This window comes from Lissotriton vulgaris, chromosome 6 (genome assembly GCF_964263255.1).
Source record: "Lissotriton vulgaris chromosome 6, aLisVul1.2, whole genome shotgun sequence".
Lineage (NCBI taxonomy): Eukaryota > Metazoa > Chordata > Amphibia > Caudata > Salamandridae > Lissotriton > Lissotriton vulgaris.
Window position 1 is genome coordinate 1,386,656,527 of NC_141694.1, and position 10,000 is coordinate 1,386,666,526.

A 10,000-nucleotide genomic window follows, 5' to 3' on the forward strand; every position below is an offset into this window, starting at 1 on the left:
GGGCGCTGCTGGAAGTCCTGTGTACCCACCCCCATACTGTTGGGCACTGCTGGGAGTCCAGTGCCCCCACCCCCATACTGTTGGGCACTTCTGGGAGTCCTGTTCACCCACCCCTCTTATGTCTGGGCACTGCTGTGAGTCATAGCCACTCACCCCTCTTATGTCTGGGGACTGCTGGGAGTCATATCCACCGACCCCTCATATGTCTGGGCACTGCTGGGAGTTATATCCACCCACCCCTCATATGTCTGGGCACTGCTGGGAGTCCTGTGCACCCACCCCCATACTGTTGGGCACTGCTGGGAGTCCTGTTCACCCACCCCCATACTGTTGGACACTGCTGGGAGTCCTGTACACATACTCCATACTGTTGGGCACTGCTGGGGTCATATCCACCCACCCCTCCTATGTCTGGGCATTGCTGGGAGTCATTTCCACCCACCCCTCATATGTCTGGGCACTGCTGGGAGTCATACCCACCCGCCCCTCTTGTCGTACCGCAACATTCATGGCGTGTGTGTGGCTCATATCACTATTGTGCTGGTGCCGTACACCAGCATGTGCGATGCACTGTACCCCAACATTCCCGGTGTGTGTGGCTTGTATCACTATTGCAATGATGGTATACGCGAGCGCGTGAAACGCACTGTACTCCAACATTCATGGCTAGTGTGCAGCTCGTATCACTATTTCAATGGTGGTATAAGCGAGCATGTATAATTAATTTGAATGTGTAATTATTATTTGATTGTTAATTGCTATTAGCTAATTAATTCATTGTAAATTAATTATGTTAAATAATTAATAATTTAGTAAATTGGAGGTGACATTTATAGGGGAAAATGGTGGGAGGTAAATTAATTTACAAAAATCAATTAATTGTTAATTAATGTTGATTAAATTGCAGGAATGTGAATATTAATTTATTCCTATCCGCTATCCAATGCTTTCCTTACTGTTGCACTCGCTGGAGGGCGAATAGTAAATTTTACCCTCCCGCTATCCAACACTTTCCTTACTTTTCCACTTGCTGGTGTGGGAATAGTACATTTTACCCTCCCGCTATCCAACGCTTTCCCTACTGTTCCACTCGCTAGAGTGGGAATAGTAAATTTTACCCTTCCGCTATCCAACGCTTTCACTACTGTTCTACTCGCTGGAGTGGGAATAGTAAATGTTACCTTCCCGCTTTACAACGCTTTCCCTACTGTTTCACTCGCTGGAGTGCGAGTAGTATATGTTACCCTCCCGCAATCCAACACTTTCCCGACTGTTCCACTCGCTTGAGTGGGAGTAGTAAATGTTACCCTCCTGCAATCCAACACTTTCCCTACTGTTCCACTCGCTGGAGTGGGAATAATAAATTTTGCCCTCCTGCTATCCATCACTTTCCCTACTGTTCCACTCGGTGGAGTGAAAATAGTAAATGTTACCCTCCCGCTATCCAACACTTTCCCTACTGTTCCACTCGCTGGAGTGGAAATAGTCAATTTTACTCTCCCGCTATCCAGCGCTTTCCCTCCTGTTCCACTTGCTGCAGTGGGAATAGTAAATTTTACCCTCCCGCTATCCAACATTTACACTACTGTTCCACCCGCTGGAGTGGGAATAGTAAATTTGACCATCCCACTATCCAACGCTTTCCCTACTGTTCCACTCGCTGGGGTGAGAATAGTAAATTTTACTGTCCCACTATCCAACACTGATGTAAAAAAATGTTAACAGATTATATATGTTTTATATTAATTTTATTATTTTTGATTTGATTTAAGTATGTTTTAATTAATTATACTGATTATTTAATTAAGGTAATATTACTTTTAACATATTTTAAAAATTTGATATTTATACAAACTATATTTAAAACAACAATATTTTGTCTTTGATATTTTTGTACTTACCTGTTTGTAGATAGGGAAATGATATTTTGTCCATCGATATTTTGGTGATGATATTCTGTCCAGACAATTTTTTGGTCCTCGATATTATGTCAGTGATCCTTGAGGAAAGCACACAGCATGTGCCAAATCTAGAGACTGCTTTAATTCTAGTGAAGAAACATCTAGAAGAGAAAAAACTAATGTTTTAAAATATTCTCAAGAGAATTAACAGGTATATTGAGTCTAGATTGAGAGAAACAATGTAAATAATTAAAACTGTAAATCAAAAGCTGTAAAGGGTTGTTTTTTATAACCCCTTTGCTGTGGCGGGGGTTCAAATGGGTTTGGGCGTGGAGCTGCGGTGCTCATGATGGAGCTCCTGGACCCAGCCAAGCAAAGGGAGGCTCCCCGGGCACAACGGAATCCCGTCCCGGGCTTTGGCAGTGCGGCAGGCCAGGGGACGGGGGCACCCGACCCGGCAGGACCCAGGACGGAGCCCCCAGAGGGGAGGCCACCCTCCCCGGGGCCCTCAGGAGACCCGGACGGGGCTCCTGAAACCCAGCCGAGCAAGGGGAGGCTCCCTGGGCACCACGGAACAGGGCCCTGGGCCCGAGCACTGGACCCCGGGCCCGGCGGGCCCCTGGACCCTGCCTGGGCTCCCAGGCCTAGAGGCGCAGGGGATGCCTACCATGGGCGACCAGATGGCCGGGCACGAAAGGGAAGCCGCCTGGACCCTCTGGACCCCATCCCGGGTACCCTGTCGTGCGACAGGACCCAGGATGGAGCCCCGGGTAAGGAGGCCACCCTCCCCGGGGCAACTGAGGGGCCCAGGACAAGGCTCCTGAACCCAGCCAAGCACGGGGAGGCTCCCCGGGCACCACGGAACCCAGTCCTGGGCCTTTGGCAGTGCGGCAGGCCGGGGGAAAGGGCCCTGGGCCGGAGCACCCCACCAGGTGCCCGGCGGGGCCCCTGGACCCCAGCCGGGGGGCCCAGGCCAAGAGGCGCAGGGATAGTCTTCCACAGGCCCTCCGGAACCCTAGCCCGGGCACCCTGCCACACGGCAGGACGCAGGACGGTGCCCTGGCTGGAGCTCCTGAACCCAGTCAGGCACCCTGGGCACAACGGAACCCCCTCCGCCATCCTGGGCAGTGCGGCAGGCCGCGGGGGGCTGGGATCCCAGGCCCAGGCCCTCCCAGACCCCATCCAGGGCATCCTGCCACGCGGCAGGCCCAGGGACGGATCCGGGGCTGGGGCGGCATCCTGGCATGTACCTTGTCCCTAGCAATCCGGAGGAAAATTACCCCCATTTCTTGTAATCCGTGCACACAAGGTGACAGAGGGGACCCAGGGTGCAAAAGTGCCCAACCTCCTGGAGCCCTCGCTGGGATCCGGGAGGCAAATGGCACCTCATCGGGACTTCCAGGGAAGTCCGGCCATCTAGTCGCCCCATAGGAAAGCATTGCGGGCGACCAGATGGCCGAGGCGAGAGGGGTGACCAGATGGCCGGGACCGAAATGACGCCAATCTGCCTGCCCGGGCCTGTAGGGCTCAGGAGCTGCAGGGCTCCGGGCGGGGCTCCGGGGCTCCGGGCCTCCGGGGCTGCAGGGCTGCAGGGCTACAGGGCTTGGGGACTGCAGGGGTCTACGGCTCGGAGGGCTGCAGGGCTCCGGGGCTGCAGGGCTCCGGGGATCCAGGGCTCCGGGGATCCAGGGCTCCGGGGCTCCAGTGCTCCAGGGCTGCAGGGCTGCAGGGCTCCGGGGCTGCAGGGTTGCATGGCTCCAGGGCTGCTGGGCTCCAGGGCTCGGGGGCTGCAGGGCTCCAGGGCAGCAGGGCAGCAGGGCTCCGGGGCTCCGGGGTTGCAGGGCCCGGGACCCATGGAGCCTGTCCCGGGTACTTTGCCACTCTGCGGGCTGGAGGGGGGATCCCCGGATGCCTGGGAGGTGTTGCCCGGGCATCGCCCATCTGGTCCCCAACAGGGAACCACCAGTCCCGGGGGGATGTTTGGGCATACCCTTGCACCTACTAATCCGGAGGAAAATGACCCCCCTTTCTTGTAATCCATGCACTCGAGGTGACAGAGGGGACCCAGGGTGCAAACGTGCCCGACCTCCTGGAGCCCTGGCTGGGAACTTGGAGGCGAATGGCACCTCATCGGGACTTCCAGGGAAGTCTGGTCATCTAGTCGCCCCATAGGAAAGCATTGTGGGCGACCAGATGGCCGAGGCGAGAGGGGCGACTAGATGGCCGGGACCAAAATGACGCCAATCTGCCTGCCCCGGGCCTGCAGGGCTCTGGGGCTGCAGAGCTACAGGGCTCCGGGGCTGCAGGGCTCCAGGCTTCAGGCCTCCCCAGGCCCTAATGAACCCACTGTCCCTGGCGCCCCGGACCCCCCTCCCCGGCCGGCTCGCAGGACGGAGGGGTATTCCCGCATCACCGGGCCCTGCCGGACGGGGCTCAAGTCCCGGGCCTGGGCCCAGTCCCAGCCCCAGCCCCAGTCCCGGCTTTCCGAACCCTAGGCCAGGCCGAGGAGAGCCTCCCCTGGGCCCCCCGTTGACCCTCAGTCCCGGGCGCCCCGGACACCCCGGCCGGCTTGTGGGACGGAGGGGTATTCCCGCACTACCGGGCCCTGCCGGATGAGGCTCAAGCCCCAGGCCCGGTCCCGGCCCCAGTCCCGGCTTTCCGATCCCTAGGCCAGGCCGGGGAGAGCCTCCCCGGGCCCCCAGTGGACCCTCCGTCCCGGGCACCACGGTCCCCTGGCCGGCTTGCAGGACGGAGGGGTATTCCCGCACCACCGGGCCCTGCCAGACGTAGCTCAAGCCCCGGGCCCGGTCCCAACCCCAGTTCCAGCTTTCCGGGCCCCGGTGGAATCCCGTCCCAAGCGCCCTGACCCTCTGATGGCTTGCAGGACGGGGGGTTCCTGCACCCCGGGTCCGGCCAGACGGAGCTCAAGCCCCGGGCCCGGTCCCACCTTCCGAACCCTAGCCAGGCCGGGGAGAGCCTCCCTGGCAGCCCCGTCCCCAGCGCACGGACCCTAGGCCTTACCCAAGGAGGGTTAAGCCCAGGCCACGTCCACTCCCCGACGGCCTGCCCAGGGAGCCCATTTTCCTTGACTATTAAGCCCCCACGTAGTGGGGGCTTACAGAACTTTGGGGAAGGACAAAAGTTGGAGTTAGCCCGGCCGCCAGCCCGCAGGGCCATCTGGTCGCCCCGAACCACAGGGCCATCTGGTCGCCCTGTCCGCAGGCCCATCTGGTCGCGCAGCCAGGCGACCAGATGACCCGGGACGACCCAGCGCCCGGATGGCCTAGGAGGGTGCCGTACCCAGTCGTCCTTACAGTCCAGCGAGGTTGGACAGGCGCGCCGAGGCACCAGTTCTGGATGCTCCTTCCCCATGGGTGCTGCTGCTCGCCTCCCTGCTCGACTTGCCCTGCAGCAGTGGGAAGGGGAGGCCCGGCCGGTGGCGGCCCAGGCCATCTGGTCACCCTGCCGACCTGCAAGGGATGGTGGCCCCCATCCCCGTACCCCGGTGGGGCAGGGACGGGAGGGGGAGGCCCCCGTGCCAGAGGGCATGTGGTGGAGGCAGCCTCCCGTGGGCCTGCCTTACCCCCTCTGCGTCCCTACCGCCAGCCCGTGGCATAGGGACCCACCCCTGGGTGTGGTGGAGGGGGGCGTCCGCGTGCACCCACGCACGGAGAGAGACAAAAGCTTGGCTCAGAGGATATATCAATAGATCGCAGCGAGGTAGCTGCTCTGCTACTTTCGAAACCCTGACCCAGAATCAGGTCGTCTACGAATGATTTAGCACCGGGTGCCCCATGAACATGCGGTGCACTAAGGGCGATGGAGGCGGCCCCCTTCCGTCCAAGCTCCGGTCCCCAAGCGATCGGCTCTACGCACCGGCCCCCCCGAGAGGGGCCGGCTATCCCAGGCCAAACGAGGCTCCACGGCACTGCAGTATCGTTACGGTTTAGGGGGGGATTCTGACTTAGAGGCTTTCAGTCATAATCCCACAGATGGTAGCGTCACCCCATTGGCTCCTCAGCCAAGCACATACACCAAATGTCTGAACCTGCGGTTCCTCTCGTACTGAGCAGGATTACTATTGCAACAACACATCATTAGTAGGGTAAAACTAACCTGTCTCACGACGGTCTAAACCCAGCTCACGTTCCCTATTAGTGGGTGAACAATCCAATGCTTGGTGAATTCTGCTTCACAATGATAGGAAGAGCTGACATCGAAGGATCAAAAAGCGACGTCGCTATGAACGCTTGGCTGCCACAAGCCAGTTATCCCTGTGGTAACTTTTCTGACACCTCCTGCTTGAAACCCAAAAAGTCAGAAGGATCATGATGCCCCGCTTTCACGGTCTGTATTCATACTGAAAATCGAGATCAAGCGAGCTTTTGCCCTTCTGCTCTGCGGGAGGTTTCTGTCCTCCCAGAGCTCGCCTTAGGACACCTGCGTTATCGTTTGACTGGTGTACCGCCCCAGTCAAACTCCCCACCTGCCACTGTCCCCGGAGCTCGCCTCAGGTGTAGGAGAGTGGGGTCTGCAATCCTATGGTCACCCCCGATTTTTGCTTTTTGCTTCACTGGTTTACGACTTTCCCTGGCTGTGGGCCTGCTAATCAGACCCACAGCCTAGCTGTTCTCTCTCTAAATTGTCGCATATATACCTTAGGTGCATTTACCAATTGGTACTGGGCCCCCTTATCAGTCCCTGTACAGCATACCTTAGGTATCCAGGGCATAGGTGTACCCAGGGCCTACCAGGGGCTGCAGCATGTATTATGCCACCCCTGGCTGGACATCCAAATCTGACACAACTGGCTGCACGACAGCTGGGGCAAGGTGGTGTAAACACCCTCTGCTTTAGATATAGTATCCCTATATCTAACCCTAAAATGGACACATGTATTCCTATCAGTCACTCCTATGGCAGGCCTTAACAATCCTGAAGGCAGAGTGCTTGGAATTATGTGAGATGGTGCTCTGGCATGAGCTGAGCCCGTCTGCAGCTTGCGGAACCAAGTCCTAATAGCTGTTCCATGATAACACGTACCATATACTCTTAAGTGTATTATAATCCTCGCGGTTATTTGCCAACTTTGGCATCGCTTTATCAAAACATGTCAAGTAAGGTGTCATACGAATTGGAATACTAACCCCTCGCCAATTCTGGCGACGGGGTTAGCATTCCACCCTTCTAGAGGGACACGACATGTATGTAACTGTGAACCCCGGTTAAAGTTAACTCGAGCCTCAGCATCACAAAATGGATGCTGCCACCACAGACACAAGTCTGACCTCCTGCTGCTGGGAGTCCTTCCAGCGAGGAGAGCTCGGACAAAGGGTTTCCTGTCAGGGGCGGTGCTAGCAGCATCCCAGACAGGGTTTTGTGTATCCCAGGTAGGCAGGGCTGAGAGGAAGGTGACTGCAAGTGGCACCCCGGTGCTCACTATGCATCTGCCGGCTCAAACCAGTTCCAGGGGCACACCAGCCCCTGAGCTGGGGGAAGTGCGGACAAGGGAGAGGGGTGTAACCACCCCCCTCCTGGTCCCACCCATGGGCAGGACCTAGTCGCGTGCCAGCCCCTTTTCTTAGAATAAAGGAAGGAGCGGGCCCCCTTCCCAAATTAGATCATCCTGAATCTTGAACGACATTCTACGAAAGGAACTCTTGACTTTCTTTGAGGACTCTCCCTTGTGGCTAAGGAGTAGCCACCCTGCACCAGCTGGCACCATCTAAGCCTCGCGGTTTGCTGTAAGTCCATCCTCCGGATCAAGACTGCCCAGCTCGACGAGACCCGGATTCCCTGGCATCTCTGACCTCTACCTGCATCATCAGCCCAGCTGAGATTCGTGGGTGTGACGAGACCTGAGGTACCGGCTATCTTCAGAAACTGCACAACGCTTAACCAGCACGACCGCCGAGGGATCCTTGAGTGAGTGCTCTGCGGTTTGAGAAGCCCCAACCCTGAGCAGCTCCAGCACCGAAGTCCAGCCCCCCAGCATCCGCGAGATCTGCGTTGGGCCCTTCTGCTCTTTGCTGCTCACCGAGTTGTCCGGTCACTTGCCTGCTGGCTAGTGGCCTTGCTGACGACGTACCACAACGATTCCAACGCTGGTCTGGTTGCTCCAGACTGGCCCTTGCTCCCTTCCAAGAGAGGAGCACCCCGGACCCTCCTGGTCCACTCCAGACGCCATCTTGACTCCACCGGGTGGGCTTGCCTTTGCCAAGGTTTGTTGCCCCAATCCTGGGACCAGCATCGCCGACAGCACACACCTTCGTGGGACAGCTTGCACCTCCAGCCTGGTCGCCGACAACGCCTCCTGGTCCGTGTGACTGCAGAGTCCAGCGTCGCCCACTCACCTCACCTGGTCGAGGTGACTTCATCCGGTGCCATCCTGGTGCCCACACAACCACTGGTTAGTGGTTAAGAACTGAGTCCCCTCTGCTTTCACGTCGTCTCCATCACCAATCCAGGCTTGGATCACACCGAACATCTTCACTGGTCGCCTGCCAGCAACTTCTTCTTTCAGGCTCCATAGACTACGAGGATTCCCGACGTCTTTTGAACCCTATGCCGCCGCAGCACCTGGGCTAGGTAACCCGAGAATTTTGGTGCTCCAACGCAGGTTCACTATCCAAGTGTCCAGATCCTTTGTCGTTTTTAGTCTACCTAGTCGGATTCGTCCGATAACAGTAACTTTAGAAATACTAGCCTCCATGGACTTTGTCCCGCATCCCGCGTGAGAGTGCACACTCTGCACCCGATCTCCCTAGGCCTCCAGCTCCTAACTTCAGTGTTTAGTAGTGTAGTCCTAGCGATCCTGAAGCCTCTGGATCTTTTTACTTACCTGCTAGTATTTCGCATTCCACTTTTAGGGTATATGGTTTTTCGTGCCCCTCGAGCATTTGTGTAAATTGTGCAACTTGAAGTATTTTCTTAAGAGTTTTGTATTGTGCTTAGCTCCCTGACTCAGAAAGAGTTCAGGGTAGACTTGTTATAAATAAATATCCTTTATTTTCATAACAACTTGTGTGGTGTCCTTTCACTTGGTGTTCAAGGGGTATATGTGATGGTGAAACAGCTGGCTTAACATGCCCTCTAGAGTTTAGCCTAAAGACTGCTTTTGTCCAGGCTACTAGGATAGCTGGTCTATAAGGTTGACTTACAACCAATCATCAATAAGGGTCGTTTGGTATGATACACAGTGATCACTACAATAGTGAGCACTATATATCAGGCCAACTTCTCACATTAGGACACCTGCGTTATCATTTGACAGGTGTCCCGCCCCAGTCAAACTCCCCACCTGCCACTGTCCCCGGAGCGGGTCGCGCCCGGCTGGCACTTGGAGTCAGAAGCAAGAGCCCCACGGGGCGCGCCCCCCGCCTCAACGGGTAAGTGAAAAAATGATAAGAGTAGTGGTATTTCACCAGCGGCCCGAGGGCCTCCCACTTATCCTACACCTCTCAAGTCTCTTCACAGTGCCAGACTAGAGTCAAGCACAACAGGGGCTTCTTTCCCCGCTAATTCCGCCAAGCCCGTTCCCTTGGCTGTGGTTTTGCTAGATAGTAGGTAGGGACAGTGGGAATCTCGTTCATCCATTCATGGGCGTCACTAATTAGATGACGAGGCATTTGGCTAAATTTGTACCACCTTGTGGTTACCCATTCTGGGTTATTGATTGTGCTGCCCATCAGCGTATTTCGCTTCCGACATCAACACTCGCTCTGGAGTACAGCCACTAAATTGCATGCTGTCCTAACGGAACTGGAAGTTGGAGAGCGTAGCCAGTTTGTCAAGTCCGGTAAGTCAGTAAGGAGGAGGATTTTGAAAAGACAGCGCCCCCTTTCGCCATCTTCACGGGGTTTTGTTGCACCAGGAACTACCCCATCTGGTATTGGGTTCGTTTGATTCGCCACTTCTCTAAAACTTTGTTTGCCTACTCAATAGACTTCCTCCGCCGAGTCAGTACTAAAGAGCCTATGGCTAGCGGGACCACATGGGTAAAGGCCACTGCAACTGAGAATAGGGTAAGAGAGTTGCAGCTATCCCCGCACCATTTCTCTCTATCACGCGCCCGGCCATGATAGTACCTTGTTTAGCCT

The 10,000-nt window shown here is 56.2% G+C and overlaps 1 pseudogene; it reads right to left on the reverse strand.

Annotated features, from left to right (window-relative positions):
• Nucleotides 1-5,580: 5,580 nt before the first annotated feature.
• The window catches only part of LOC147708901 (28S ribosomal RNA), a 4,979-nt pseudogene continuing 559 nt past the window's right edge, over nucleotides 5,581-10,000 (reverse strand).